We start from the raw sequence: 15,715 nt of genomic DNA on the forward strand, positions 1-15,715 counted from the left end.
GACTTCGACTGTCTAGTTCTTCCCAAACGATAACTATTGGATGCCAATCTTTGTAGGAAATATTTTACATTAATATATTTAGTGAGCAAGCACATTGAATATCAATGATAAAATGCAGAATATATTGAATATTAATGACTTTTTTCATATACTTGACAAGGTATAATAATATAAATGGAACTCATATTTAATAACAACTGCATATTTAATTCAGTTTGCTGATTTTCTTCTCTTCCATTTGAAAGAGAGAGAGGCAATGATTGATATCTAAAAGCAATGTCTCTAGGCACACTTTCAAATACGCTAAACTGTACAAATGCCCTACCATCGGTTCGGATTCTCATATAGCCGACCTCATATTTGGTTCGATCATTGATGGTTATTCGGAATATTACCAGTTTGTTTCAGTGTTTAACTAAACAATCCTTTGAAGGTTGGGTCAAAGCTCCATTCAAAATCTAGCCTTCAAGGCTATAAAAGTGCTCTATTCAACATCTGCCTGGAAAAAGGAACAATACTCAGGTCCTAAACATGGAATTAATGTGGATTAATGGCAAATATGAGTGAGTGCATCTACTTTGCCACCATAGATACTTTTAACCAACAAAAAATAAAACAAGAACCCACAAACAATGCAAAAGCGTCATATTTCCACTTCCTATACAGACCTCAGTCTCAGTCATGCCTGTAATTGGGGATGTGCCGTACCGACGTATATTGATAGTTTTGTAGTTTCTATTTAGTTGAATGTACGTAAAAAAAAAAAAAAAACATCTTTTCCATCTTGCAAGAGCACGGACAAATTTCGATCTCCATTATTTCAAGTTTTGATGTCATGAAATTCAACAGAGCTAAATAGACCAGTACCGCGAGGGCCCTTTGATATATTAAATATAATTTTTCAAGGTTTGAGGTGCCGTAAGTCATTGTATGACTAATTCACTTTACACTATATATTTTCTTCTTCAAAATGATAACGTTCACGGAGTCTTTATTTCTCGCCAAGCATATGTACTATGACCATGGGTAATTCTTGCAAATCATTCGTTGATTTGTTTCAAAAAAAGACGAGACTAAATCATTCCCATTGCATGTTCGTCCCTAAAGTTTTCGTGTTGAACACAATTAGTTAATACATTTCTCAGTATATATTACTACTTTTGGATCTGCTGATAAATTTAATTGAATATGTATCTCAGATTATATTTCTTAAGTGAAATAATATAAAAAAAAAGATTATTTTACAAGTCACCTGTGATATGAAAATCATCCAATTTACGAGCATATCAAACTAATAGTATTGCAGATAAACATAGGTGTGCGAGAGAGAGAGAGAAAGAGAGAGAGAGAGAGAGAGAGAGAGAGAGAGAGAGACGGGTGTGTGTGTCAGGCGGAGACACCTGACAGCTTCGAAATATGTGTATTATGTGATCGAATAAATAATTACTGAAGTTACTGAATATATGATTTTGGTTGATAATTTAATTCCATGATATGTATTTTATAACCATTATGATACCTTAACAAAGCTTAATAAAGATTCATAATACGGTATTACTCTTAAATGAAATGCCCACATATATTTTCTTATGTGGAAAAACATGTTTTGTTTCCATATCAAATGTTCGCGTACAGCTAGGCGTCTGGTTCATGTTGTTAAAAAAGTAACAACAGCAAAACCAAGAACAAAAGGGCCAGTGTACCCAGAACAAAAATGCATTACCTAAACAGTAGCAGTACCATCGCATTTGTCAAGAAAGTAAGTATTTATGTATGACAAAAACGTTCGTTTGCGTTCTCTTTACGGGTAGCGGGAGGAGGATATGTTCAGCTAGTTCAAAAACTATACCAATAATAACGCTTGTCGGGGAGGGAGAGGTGGGGATTATACATTGAAAACATGCATAAATTGATTGACATTATTTTATCACTAGTTAAATATAAAATCGACCAGAAAGAGAGCAAATCATTTCGAGACAGTGGAGTGGACCTGAAAAGGGCCTTTGGTGCTTTTCTCATTTGTCTTCTAATTCCTTCTTTCATTTCACCAGCTTCTCATTTTCAGTCCTACACATATTGTCTTCTTCTTCCCATTCTTGTCCTCCTCCTGCTTCTCCTTTTCTTCATCCTCCTCTTTCTTCCTTCTTTCATTTTCTTCTTCCATTTCTATTTTTTCGTTCCATTCCTTCATTATTATTATCATGTCTTCTTCAACAGCTTTTTCCTCTCTTTCTTCTTTTATTATTTCCCTCAACATTTCATTTGATTTTCTCAGATTGTTGATCTCCATCTTAACTCGATGTGGACAGTAATAATAATCGTACTCAAGTTTCACTAGCATCCTCTATCATTCCCAAATGGTCCATAGCATCCTGTAACCCCTTCATCTTGTCAATTTTGTTTATCGCCATGGCTGAATATTTCAACGTTGAATGCGCGAATGATGAACGATGAAGTTTTAATACTTCAAACACGGACGTGAAAGAAACCATCTCTACACATATTATCTACTATCCACACAGAAGTGAAGGAAAAAAAAAACATTATCTACTATCAAAACCCCAATATATAATATCCTAACACGGGAAGAGGAAAACAAAACAAACCCCAAATATACTAACCACACACGGGAATGAGAAAAAACAAACCTCACATCTGCTATCTAAACACGCTAAGAGGGTAAAATAAACACCCGGAAAATCTTCTATCCACACATGGAAAAAGGAAAATAAAAACGAACCTCAAATATAATATCCACACACGGGAAGTATTTAAATCAAACTCCTTATCTACTATCTACACACGGGAAAAGAAAAAGTACAAACTCCACATCTACTATCCACACATGGGGAAAGGAAAAAGCAAACCCCAAATCTGCTATCCACACAACGTAAGCGCATGCATACGAACACACACAAACACACAACACACACACACACACATACACATACATACACACACACACACACAAATATACACACACACACACACACACACACAAATACACAAAAACACACACATATCAGGAAAGGATCGGCAAATTGAAATGCCTCTTTTCTAAAGATTTGTGTAACCATAAGAATGGCTGTTTTTCTAGAACTCGAAATACACCTCTTAATGTGTGCACCTTCCAGAAAGGGCTGGCATCACAGACACAACGTCTGCTCCACTCCTGCTCCCAAATGATGTTTGTTTTTAGAAACGTAGAGGCCTCATGTGTTGATTCAGTACCCTAATCTTCAGTCTCTGGGATTCTGAAGACTTCCCTCCTTTTCCTATACCAGACCCGTGGATGATGTGGTTGTGGTGCTTGTCGTGGCTGCGGTTCTGGTACCGGTTGTCCTGCTACTTGTGGCTGTGCACGCGTCATTACATAAGGCTTCACCTCACTCACTGGTTTAATAATCAGGTGAGGCAAGATCCGTTCCTCCTCTATGTTGTATCTCTTCTCCTCCTCTTCCGCAAACCTGGCATTTTAGGCTATGGCCTCCATGGCCAGCTCATAGAAAATGCGCCTGACATACTCCAGGTGCATTTGGAGTTCCAATAATTTGGAAATTTTGTTGTTCATTATGATTGCAGCTGACTAGACAACGCTAGGTAGCAATTGTGACGAAATCTTCCCTTTGTATATATGAAACGCGGACATGAAAGAAAACATCCCATTGATACCAAAACTCACAAGTCCCACATTAATATCCATCACATGGAACGAGCGGACCTGAAATAAACACTCCCTCCATCATTTACCTACAACACAAACATACAGACTATTTGACAAGCTACGGAAACGAAGTGCTTATATGCATACTTCTACTTTGTTTGGGCCTGAAACAAAGAAACGAAGTACTTATAGACACACAAAATTATATGATTGTCAATTGGACTAGTATGTGTTTTCTAGAGTATTATGTAGGCCCTGAAAATGCCTATTATTTCTGAATGGGAGTTATGGCAATATGTTATAGTCTGAGATTGCGTCCACTTCTAGTGGCAGGCTTTCCCTCTTGACAAGGTCTGCATCTTCGGAAAAAGAAGAAGAACTCTTTCATGTCTACACGGCAGTTCACCAATCCTCTGTCTCTTTCCTGCTGCTGCTGCTGTTCTCTCTACTGCTTTTGAATTATGTACTTCTCCGTCCACTCTTCTTTTATCTTCTTGATTTTCTTCCTGAAGACATCCTGTATCAGGTTTTTGGACACTTTCATCATTCTGACATTCTCTGTCTCATCGTCTTAGGTATCAGGCTATGCCTGACACGATGAAAATTCACGTAGGCATCGTTCATCTTCTCTAGTCTTCAACATATCTTCAGAGAAGGATGAGTCAACAATGAATGGTCTGACTGGAGACTGAATCGCTTAATATGGTTCAAGCGCGGACGCGATAGAAAACATCCTTTACAACGTTTGTTGGGTCGGAACTCTATGGTAGATAAGTTCATGGTGAAGGATAAAGCAAAGTCAAAGAGCATGTATAATCACATTAAAAAAGTAAACACATTTTTCCCCATCAAACCAGAACATTATTATTTAGCCAAATAACTAACATATAATTTCAAACAAACAGTTTTTGAAACAAATCTTTTGCAAACAAACAATTCTCAAACAAACTATTTTGACAAGGTTGACAACGTTGTGATGTGAAGTTAGATTTCCACTAATGTAAGTCATTGTGCACTTGACAAAAGATAGATATAAGGGTCACAAAACCATCGATATACTTTGTCGTCGTTTCTAAAAGAGTTACAATCAAAATAAGTTACTAAACATTGGTACAAAATCCTCCGCGTTTTAACAACATCAGTTTCTTTTGACGGATGGGGCTTTTCTTTTGGACCACTTGGCGAAGAACGTGTCGATGCTTGGCTAAGCAATTTTTCTGATGTTTAGACAAAGTTATCGTGTCTTTCAACACATTCAAACACCATTTCACACGGTATCAATATAGTGTTTGGAGGCCTTTTTAATGACTTTTTTGTGCATGATTGGAGAACCTTTGGACAGGACGGACAACATGTCCCCATGCTTGACATAACGAGGAGGAAGTATTTTTCTTTTCTTTTCTTTGGAGAGTTAATTAGGATGTCATCTGTGGGTGACATCTTTGTTTAATGGTTGTTTCAGGGGTACACATACGCCCTTTTATATTTTATTTGACTATCGCTTTCGTCAAAAAGTTGACGATTTGTTTTCCTAAGTCGCCAAAGAATCATCCACTTTGGTTGCTCCTCGTTTTTGTTGGATGGCTGTTTTTTCTGTGGTTGACGTCGACGCTTGGCTAAGCGTTTTCGCGGGAAACGAAACTATACTTTTCTTTTTCCTTTTCATTTTTGGACAGAAGAACAACTATGGTGACGGTGTGTACGTCTTTGTGTGAACATCTTTGGGCGATCACGAGCAAAATGAAAAGTTACACTTCGTCTATTTGTTATAAACCTTTTTGTTCAAGGTTTTGTTTAAACTAATTGATCACATGTTCCGTGCCAAAAATGCCTCCCCTTTGCTGGCTTGATACTACGAAGGTCATCTACCAATAACACTTTTCTGCGTTGTCCGGTCCCTTGGGGAAAAGACAAATGGATCATGAGCAGTGACACATTTTCGTCGGTAATGTGAAACTTATCGTTTGGTCGTTGCACGTGTTGAATCTTTTTGATGACTTTGGAAGAGGGCAATTTTGTGGGCTGCTAAACTCAATCCAAACGGGGGACTTCAGACTGTCGTGATGAATGGAATATCTCAAGCTGTCGTCTTATTTGGATTGACCTTGTCGTTTTAGTGTTGTGGACAAAGAATCCCACACATTAGACATGACCCCTTCTGCTTTCTCAAACTGTACGTCGGACATGAAATCTTTAAACTTCACCGTGTATGTGTAGGCTGTGGTTTCAAATTTGACGATTTGTTTTCCTAATTCGATGAACGATTTTTTTGTTTCTCGAATGTGGTATCAGCTTTGGGGTTAATGGTGGTGAACTTTGGTTTGATGTAGACTGTCTGGGTCTGGATCATTGTTGACTCTTGTCATCTTCAAAATCGCTGGCATGAATTGTAGCCAACATTCAGCTACTGTGCGATGCGATAGGTCACGTTTCTGCCTCTTACTTTTTTCTTTTTCCACTAAATGATGCGATCGTTTCACCGTGACTGCAAAACGTCAAATGACTGCACGCTATGGGTCACTATATCAGTACCAAGCCATATAAAATGTCAGTGTCTTTCGTCACAGCATTATTTTCACTCACAAGCCAACAAAGATCGAACTTCTTATCAGAGCTTTGCGAGGTGTTATGCGAAAGTATTCCTCAGAGAAGCGGACGGACTACTTCCTCCTTTCGAGATAAAAGTCAAGATACGTGCTATATCAGTCAGAATAAAGGGCATTGGGAAACAGAGTGTCCAGACCGTCAACAAAGAAAAACCGGTGTCGAAAGAGACAAAATTCAACATATTTCTTTTCATTGTCGAGAGAAAGACATTGGTCTTCAGACTGCCTTAAAACACAACAGGAGCAAGAATAATGGTTGTGAATTTTTTAAAAAATTTGTTCCAGAATAAAACAGAATAGAAACCGTAAGTGTCTCTTGTTTTGGATGTTTTCGAATAAACACCTACACTCACGCATTCACACACGTTCATCGTTGGGGCAAAAAAGGATATTGAGTTTTAACTGATTTTGGCAAAATGACTAGTATCTCTTTTTGAGAGAAGTGGTGGCCTTAAACGGACCGTCTGGTGCTTTATGTTTCAAACAAACAAACTCAGGAACGTGAGGCAATCAGCTTGAACGGCCTTAAGTCTTTGCCACGACCAAGGCCCCTGTCTTGTTTTAGTCTCCTTAATTCTGCCGAAGTGTCTAAGAGTACAGTCACTGTTTGACTTTCACTGTCATCTTTCTCTTCTAGACTTTGTTTCTTCTCTGCTACTTCTTCTTCCTCTCGTTTCCTTCTTTACTCTTCTTCTCGATGTTGCAGTTTAAGGCGAAAAGTATGTTATGCTTTTTTCTGCTGCTGTAAAACATTCTCAAATTATTATTTTCGTCTGTTCTTAAAATCCTCGACGTGTGGTAAGGAATGAGAATGTGGTAAGCTGCTGGTATACCGGAACACATTCTTGCAAAGAAGATAGAAAATCCAAAAAATCCCAATTAAAATCGGTCTCTTCTGAACGTATGACTGTGTTGACTTTGGCCTCCGCCTCTTTACCAACTCTTTTCTTGTATCCACGGCCGGTGCATCTCTGTTCATTGTCTTCTTAGTTTCCGTCATATTTGAAACCTCTATCGCATTGATTCACTGCGCAGAGACGCTAGCACATATGTATAGGGAATGTGACGTGACAGTCAGCTCTCTCCAAATTAGAAGAAAGACAGCAAGCTGTGACTGAGTTTCGTAACACGTATTGGGATATGTGAAATATCTCAATCGGTTTCGATTCGCTCTTCCGCTATAAATTACTACGTTTCACTTCCTTCCCTTTACCTGTTTTCGTCACAAGGTGTGGACTAACGTTGAATCGTAAACTCTCGTAACGTCGAGAACTTAAACCCATGTATGTCAAATCCTCATGGACACTCATCCGGATCACCGAAACGAGCGTTTCGAAAAGAAGGATCTATGTGAAGGAAGTCATCATATACGGTCCAGAAGTCAGAAGAAGTTTCAGGAAGAGTAGAAGACCTATGCGATGCCCACTATGTTAACAGAATAATGTAAACAACAAACCAACGGCCCTTTTCAAGGCCACTCATATGTCCCGAAAAAATTTGCTCTCGTGCCTAATATTGTTTTTAGTACATCTTTTACGTTATGTGTGATAGACTGATCTTCATCAATCTATGTATGCGTCCAAGGTCTATGACCTGCCTGTCCCACCCCGCCAAGCGATGTTATTTTCGTATATTTTATGAACTATCTGAACATATCCGGTACCCGCAACCCGCATTTCTTTTCACTGTTTGCAGTTTGGCCAGATTGAGGTCAGCCACTTGCAACATTTTCGCCAGCGTCCAATACCGTGACGTCACCACCCGTTTCATTCCTATTGTACATATACAGTGCCAACCTTTTGTCGCTATAAATCTTGTCACTATATCATTCCAGGGGGTGCTGTAATGCTAATTCTTATTGTCGCTATAAATCTTTTCACTATATCGTCCCATGACCTTTTTGACTGCGATTTCCATTGTCTCTATATCGTCTCCCTTATCTACTTGCGACACCTGTCGAACGTTTTGATGTCAATGGCTCATTTTTTGTTTATAGCTGCTGGCCGCATTAGTGCCTATCTAGAAGTGCGCCATCGTTCTTGTTGACCAAGGACGAGACCGTGTGGAAGAAATAACAACTCAGTCCGATGAAACACATTTGTTTTGTTTGAAGATCAAACCAAACATGCCATACTTGTTTGGTACTGGTAAATAAATGTGTCGCTGACATGCAGCGTCGACACAGTTGATAGGTGCTTCACAAGGATTTGGTTGGTTTAAGAATCGATCAATATGTCTAGTCGTATACCAGGTCAACACTAATTTTATCGAGAAAATTCCATTCTCTCCGGATATTCACTCCTTGGTGTTACTAGTAATATTATAATGCAGACACTATATCACCGCCGCTGTTAACGTATAATTAAACCGTTTGAAACATTTCTGATGTACGCTAACTTGCTTGCTCCACATCAAACACATATACCAGTAACAGCTACTCGACCATTACGTGTCTGAACTCGAGTATGATCTGTGTCTTCGCGCCATCACACATATTATGGAGACATGATTATGTTATATGCAACAATCGTATCTTTCAATGGCATCACGCCAAACAAATTCAGCTATTTTTCCTTCATTGATTTCTCACACACATGCTACAACTCAATGGTCCCTGAAATATGATGGAACCTTGTTTCGAAACTCAGTTTTAGCACTGCACATTGGTCCTGCTGCAACATTTATTACTCAGCTGTAACTAAATATTTTTTTACGACAATTGACCTGTGATCGGTTGTACGTGTTGCACCATCGGGTGATGATCAACCGTGTTAAAATGTACTAAAAGATTTTCAAAACTTGTTTAGAAGTAATAGCAATGCTAGGACGACTTTGTCGTCCATGGGAAGCGAAGCTTCTATCGATTTATGCTATTTACGATTTGGATACAAACAAGGACTATCGTTGTTTTTTTTTTTTGTACGACTTTGTACATCAAGTCAATCCTGCATAAATGTTTTCACGCGGCCAGCACAAAAACACGAACATCATTTATTTCACTTAGCGGTACGCTCATGTGCTAGACGTGATCAGTGACAACTCTAACATATTGATGATATTTCGTGGCACTGACGCGCATGGTCTTGAAAATATTCATTTGACTTGGTTCGCTGGCCGAGCGAACGTGGGATTAATTTCGTGACATGTTTGGGCGGATTACTTACGTACCGTATAGTTTGCTCATCATTGATTTGACTGAAACATGCAGACGAATATATCACAGGCGGATACACAATTTACAAATCATACAAAAATAAATAAAATTCCGGCAATGATACTATAGAAAAGTATGAAAAGCGACGCAGTGGAGCTGCTCAGCAATACCTAAAATGGATAACAAATGTGATAGACGAACTCAAAAAATGTCAAAGATATGTTACTATCGTGACATTCCGCACGAGAAAATCTCACAGAAGAGTTTAAGCAAATATTTGCGCCGTTCACTAAACCCCCCCAAAAAAAATAATTGCCGAAGCCCCCCCCCCCCCCAAAAAAAAGTATAACAAGTAATAGCGTTGACGGGGACAGAAGACAAACGCGGTTTAGCTCATAAGATAGGCAAGCACACAAATGATACAAAAAGCCACAATAGCAATTGTACGTGCTGAAGCTGATGATGATGTTATATTAGAAACATTAACATTGTGGGTGCTTGTGTTATCCCTTTCAGGTTCTACAGAATCTCATTTCTGCCATGTATTCAGTCGCGAACGATTTCAACGTAATTGTTTCTCGCATATTGCCTCATACGCACACCAGCCAACTGCTAATGTGGGACAGTTTACTTGGCACATAAGTACGCACAATGGTCTTACTTCACCAAAAATGTATTTGTGGCGTTTCTTATTACTTGAGATAAAGGCAGTTGAGGTGGAATGGGAATGATTATAAATAATAAGCGGCAGGTTGTACATGTACTGAAACTATTATTTGTTACAAGGCCGGAGAGCAATGCTTAGGAAACTTACACAATTGCGTCAACAGTATAATTAGTTGTCAGAGATGAAATTCAGTTTGAAGGAATCAACGTTTATGCTACCCATCTACGATGTTTGTGTTTATGATTAAATTCCATCATTATTATGTACATAATGAAGCTTGACCACAGTGATGAAGCTGCTAAATGTACCACAGACCGAGAGCTGAACCAACTAGCAGAGGGTGGTGACAACCATACAAATTTCCCTCCACTTTTCAAGGAATATCTGCGTCAAAGAGGTTTTAGCAAACCGTCGTATGAACTGTCATATAATTTTGCTACGGGTCTAGTAGAAATTGCCATTTGGAATCATCCTGATGTACCAATACCAACTACAGATTACAGGTCAGCTTGGAATCATTGCAAGTGCACACGAAAACGCTATAAGCATTGATTTTACAAACAGTTGCGAAAACACTCCGAGATTGTTTTACATTGGTAATTTGGAATTAACCGATGTATCCACCCGAGGTACTTTTACCGTTTAATATTAACAACAAAGACGCAGTTGTTCGGCCAATCAGTATTTGGCATATAGAATCGTTAGATGTAAAGGTTGGTAGCCTAATCGGCTTGCTTTTGTATGAGAGGGTTGCAAAACCACCAGAAAAGACAATATTCAGAGATTTAAGTATTTCGGAAGCAGATGTATTTTATAAGTGCATGGCAGTTGTGTCAGTAGAAAAGACGAATTTGACAGAAGTACGGCGGAACGTGATAATGAGACCGGAGGAGGTCAGCCTGATGTGCAGTTACAATGCATGATTATATTATTAATATACTATTAAGATCTATGACATACCCTCAGTCTTACGATGTGAAAAAACCCAAATAACAACTGCCAAATGAGAATCGCGCTAATCATGAGACACGGACGCGCGTGTTCGGTCGTATATGCTATCCACGAGCTATCTACGAGCTTGATATAGCAATGACTGTCAGTTATGTATGACTGGATTCGCGAAACTTTCAAACATTGTAGATGCACGAATCGGAATTTTTGTTAGAGCTGTATCTATAGTAACAGGTCTCTTTCGAAGTGTGATAAAATTAACTTCGATCCGTCTACATTCCCGAGTACGTGCCTATTGTGAAATGCATGCACAAAGCAGTCGCAATAAAAGCAGTAAATTGTACTCGGTAGCAATTGAGGATAACAATTTAGTGCAGCCGAGTTTGAGACTGTGCTGGCGGAAACGGAAACTCACAGACAGTTACTAGCACACATAAGAAACAGCGCGGACTTAAAAGGTAAAAGTAAAAAGAAATTTTCTCAGTGTCAACTGTCGATTACATACATAAATTAGATTGTTGCTGTACACTGGACTTTACATGAATACAGCTAGGACATTAGTGCATACCGAATCCTTACAGGTCAGACATACACTTTATCAGGAAAATATTTCACTTTACTTGCCGCATACTGACAGTTTAAATGTCATCGGTCAAAATTACTGATTAGCATATATGGACATTACCTACCAAAGCGGGAACCTGTTTTATACAGCAAGATCAACATAGAGAATGGAAGCTTCACAATATAAAACATTCGGAGAATAATCTATCAATATATATTATTATTGACTGGCATTAATGAGAACCAGACCCAAACATTGCATGGGAAATTCATGTCGTGCTCCAATTAACATAATCATATTACAGTGAGCTTAAGAGAAACAGCTAAGCTTTCACTGCATGATACACACCCGGTCCAATATTACCCCAAATATTGTTAATATACTTTATCAGATGTATCATCAGTTAGATCATTGGAAGTAACTGAAGTGAAATAATGTGATATTTGTATAGTTCTATTCAACCTGTGAACTAATATATATATATATATATATATATATATATATATATATATATATATATATATATATATATATATAACTCATGTACGGAATCTGTCTCCTTGTATTAGAATGGATTATGCGTTTAATAATGATCACCTCAATCCGTGTTAGTATCTCTGAATAATTTGGTTACAAGCAATGTCTATGTAAATATACATCCGTTGGTCATAATGTATCGTGTAAAGATTGAAAATGAAGTCTTTATTTTTCCTCCCATTCCCAAATGTCCTATAACATTTGTTATTTGCAAACAGCTGTAAAAGTTATGATATACTATATAAACATACTAATTTAAAACTATTACAAATGCGATGTTTTGTCATCTAATAATGCAATATGATCTTGATATGTTTAGTCGATATCATTATAACTGGAAACATACACTCAGTACAGAAAAAACAATATTGTATTGATTCAAAGAAGAAAAGATGACACGTGCAATTAAAAATATATAATTCAATACTAAAATACGTATATTGATGTTGTAAATGGATATAAATAATCAGACCTTTTATTTTAATACCCTAAAATCTAATATACAACTAATACTGGTATGGTATACTTAAGAAGCACACACACAATTTTCATAGGCCTTTTTATTTTCACCGGAAAATGTTTGATTTGACCATGAAACCGTATTACAGATAAGCTTTCGAAAGGTTTTAATTGATGATATAATTGAAGACCACTTTTCTGTCATTCGATACTAACTGCCGAAATAAGTATTTATCTGCCCACCTCTCTCTTATTCTCCATCTCTCCGTCTCTCTCTCTCTCTTATTCTCCATCTCTCCGTCTCTCTCTCTCTCTCTCTCTCTCTCTCTCTCTATATATATATATATATATATATCCCTGATACACGTGATCCCTTGCTGGATTGTTATTTGCCAGATGATTTGTATTCTTTATATATATAAGAAGCACTGACTTTGATCGGTTCCACTTAATCATTTGGACTGTAGCATATAAATGTCATATATATATATATATATATATATATATATATATATATATATATATATTCTCTTGTATAGAAGTATGTATGTGGTAATTCCCATGACAATACACGTATACTGAAAGTAACGTCCATATTAACTTGAGTCAGGTTTGACCACATTTGGAGCAGTACATTTTTTCTGTCCGCAAAATGGTTAATAAAGTCTTTGTAAATTTCCTTTATAGATCTGCAAATATATTGTGCTGTTTCTACACAAAAATAACAATGTATATGTTGTCATCGACACCCAGAAAAATCAGTAGCTATCCTTACCAAGTATGGTTTAACGTTAGAAACCATATGCTTGTTTCGAAAACGAATAGTCGTGAAAATTTGTATAATCATTTAAAGGCATGAGTAGAGAATTTACAAATAGAAAAGGAAATTATAATCGTTATTTTCATTCACTATGTTACTCTACTGTTTGTAGTATAACCGTTTATTGTCACGCTTTTCCCATTTGTAGTGTATATAAGACCATGTTTTCTATAATAAAATTGAACAAGCCCCACTCTTTTGAACAGAAAAAAAATATAGCCCCTAATTTATTTATTGATAGCAAGAAACGTTGCTTCAAATATTTATCCTCAAAGTAACCATACTATAATTTATTTTCCATCTTAAAATTTATATGTATGCTATACATAATATAATAATAGTATTGATATACATAATGCTAATGGGGGCCCCGAGTGGCCGAGTGGTCTAAAGCGCTCTTCGTTACGGATCACTGCCATCTCACCTCTGTCTGCGGCGGTTCGAGTCTAAGATTCAGCCAGTGTGGGTATGTGAGAAAGCTTGCCAGTAGCTTCTCGTGGGTCGGTGGTTCTTTCCTGGGTTTTCCCAGGTTCTTCCTCCACCATTAATACTGGCCGCCATGTATAGCCAATCAAGTGCTGAAAAATGGCGTTAAACCCCACAACAACAACAACAACAACAACATAATGCTAATAAATGGTTTGTTTAGACTTAACTTTTATATAAAATAATTGATTTATATATCAAGCATTCGTTCCAAATTCTAGGGACATTATTGTTAACATAATATTTACTTCTTAAGCTATCAAAGCATATCCAGTAACATTCATTATTAACAAATTAGTTACACATGTAATACACTTCTGAAAACATATTTTGTCGGATGAACGTTTGCCCATTAAAGTAATTAAGGGATAACGTTATACTTTGTATCGTACTGTATTCCTAAAGTGTGTTCAGCTAAACCATGTTAAATCATTCAGTTAATTATGCATATGATTTAAAATGTATTCAGATATGATTATCTACTGTTTTTAAGAGATGGAGATTTAGAAGATAGGATTACTAGAAATGCCTAATTCTATTTGCTGTCACAGTTTCTAACTTACCCTATATAACTTCAGCATATCGCCTCATGTTCAAAGTCACCATACAGAACTATAACCTCCATTTTAAATCTTATGAAAGGGTGTACAGCATACGTCAGTTAGTGCACTTATTATATATATACATGTCTCCGTATTATGCTACACCTGTCAATATATAGGTTAGTACTTGCAGTTTTCCGTGCAAGCGAGTTAATACGCGTCTACCATTAAACATAAAACAAAAAGGTAGTACTGTTAGGTAGATTATAAGGTCTTTTTGTTTCAACTGACAAAAGGCAAGATCATTGCAAATATGGGAACGGCAAGAATAATTACTGCCTTCTAAGAAATTTGATAACCTGGACACATGAAGCCTGTGTTATTGGTATTGTATATGCACGTTGTTAAGTGTGGCTTCCTTCTTGTTTTATATCGATTTAATAGGAAAACAATTTTAAAGGCACATGTGAGGAAACTAGTTCAACGTTTCAAGCGATATATGCTCTCGCTAGAATATATATAATACTTAAGAACATATAGGAATATTTATAGTGACTTAACACAATATTTATTGGGGTAATTGCATGATGGAACAATTTAAATTTCCATATCAGGATGAAATATAGGTATAGTGAACGAGTTGATCCAAATGTAACTATATGTGATAAGAAAATGACAAGAGTTTGCGCCATGAAATAACGTACGTGAAAGGTACACAGAACTGAAAGTGTGAGAGTTATGTAGTGGAAATCCGTTGAATCGATATCACACTGGAAAAGAAAGGAATGAAACGGTTGGTAATAGGGCTCGCTTTTATTGATATAATCGGTATATGATTTATTCTAAGAAATACAGGTAAAGCTAGTACTGAGATAAATATAAACTGATACAAAACAAAACAAAATAACGGTATATTCGACTCAACCCTTGAAGTTTTGTTAGTGAGGCAGCACAAACTTTTTGGTTCAATGAATTTAAATATATGCTTGAATAACACTGAATCGAAAACATCACAGGTAGAAACAATACAAACTGTGGATAAAAAATAATAATTAGGGTTGATCTGAGTTATTCTGTATTATGTGTGAGCGTTTCAACTAATTTCTTGCAAACTTAAACTGTTGACGATCGTTATAGAAGTATGGAAGGTAAGAGCAGAATAGTGCCGTACAACAATATGTATTTTACCCAATTTAAATGCACAATTGTGTCAAAACTATTAGCTCTGTCTAAGATATTATTCTCCAAAATATTTATTGTCGAA

General features: G+C 36.9%; 1 protein-coding gene across 3 annotated transcripts in view; it reads right to left on the reverse strand.

Moving 5' to 3' along the window:
* The window catches only part of LOC149792163 (deoxynucleoside triphosphate triphosphohydrolase SAMHD1-like), an 81,609-nt gene extending 66,962 nt beyond the window's left edge, over positions 1–14,647 (reverse strand). Inside the window, exon 1 of one of the 3 annotated variants that reach the window (XM_089970669.1) lies at positions 14,473–14,647. The gene's annotated coding sequence lies outside the window, so the exon portion shown is untranslated. The remainder of the gene's footprint in view (positions 1–14,472) is intronic. The other 2 variants (XM_089970668.1, XM_089970667.1) reach the window with 2 other exon arrangements.
* Between the last annotated feature and the right edge of the window lie 1,068 nt (positions 14,648–15,715).

Source organism: Sinohyriopsis cumingii, chromosome 9 (assembly GCF_028554795.1).
Source record: "Sinohyriopsis cumingii isolate HCF-2022 chromosome 9, ASM2855479v2, whole genome shotgun sequence".
NCBI classification, from domain to species: domain Eukaryota; kingdom Metazoa; phylum Mollusca; class Bivalvia; order Unionida; family Unionidae; genus Sinohyriopsis; species Sinohyriopsis cumingii.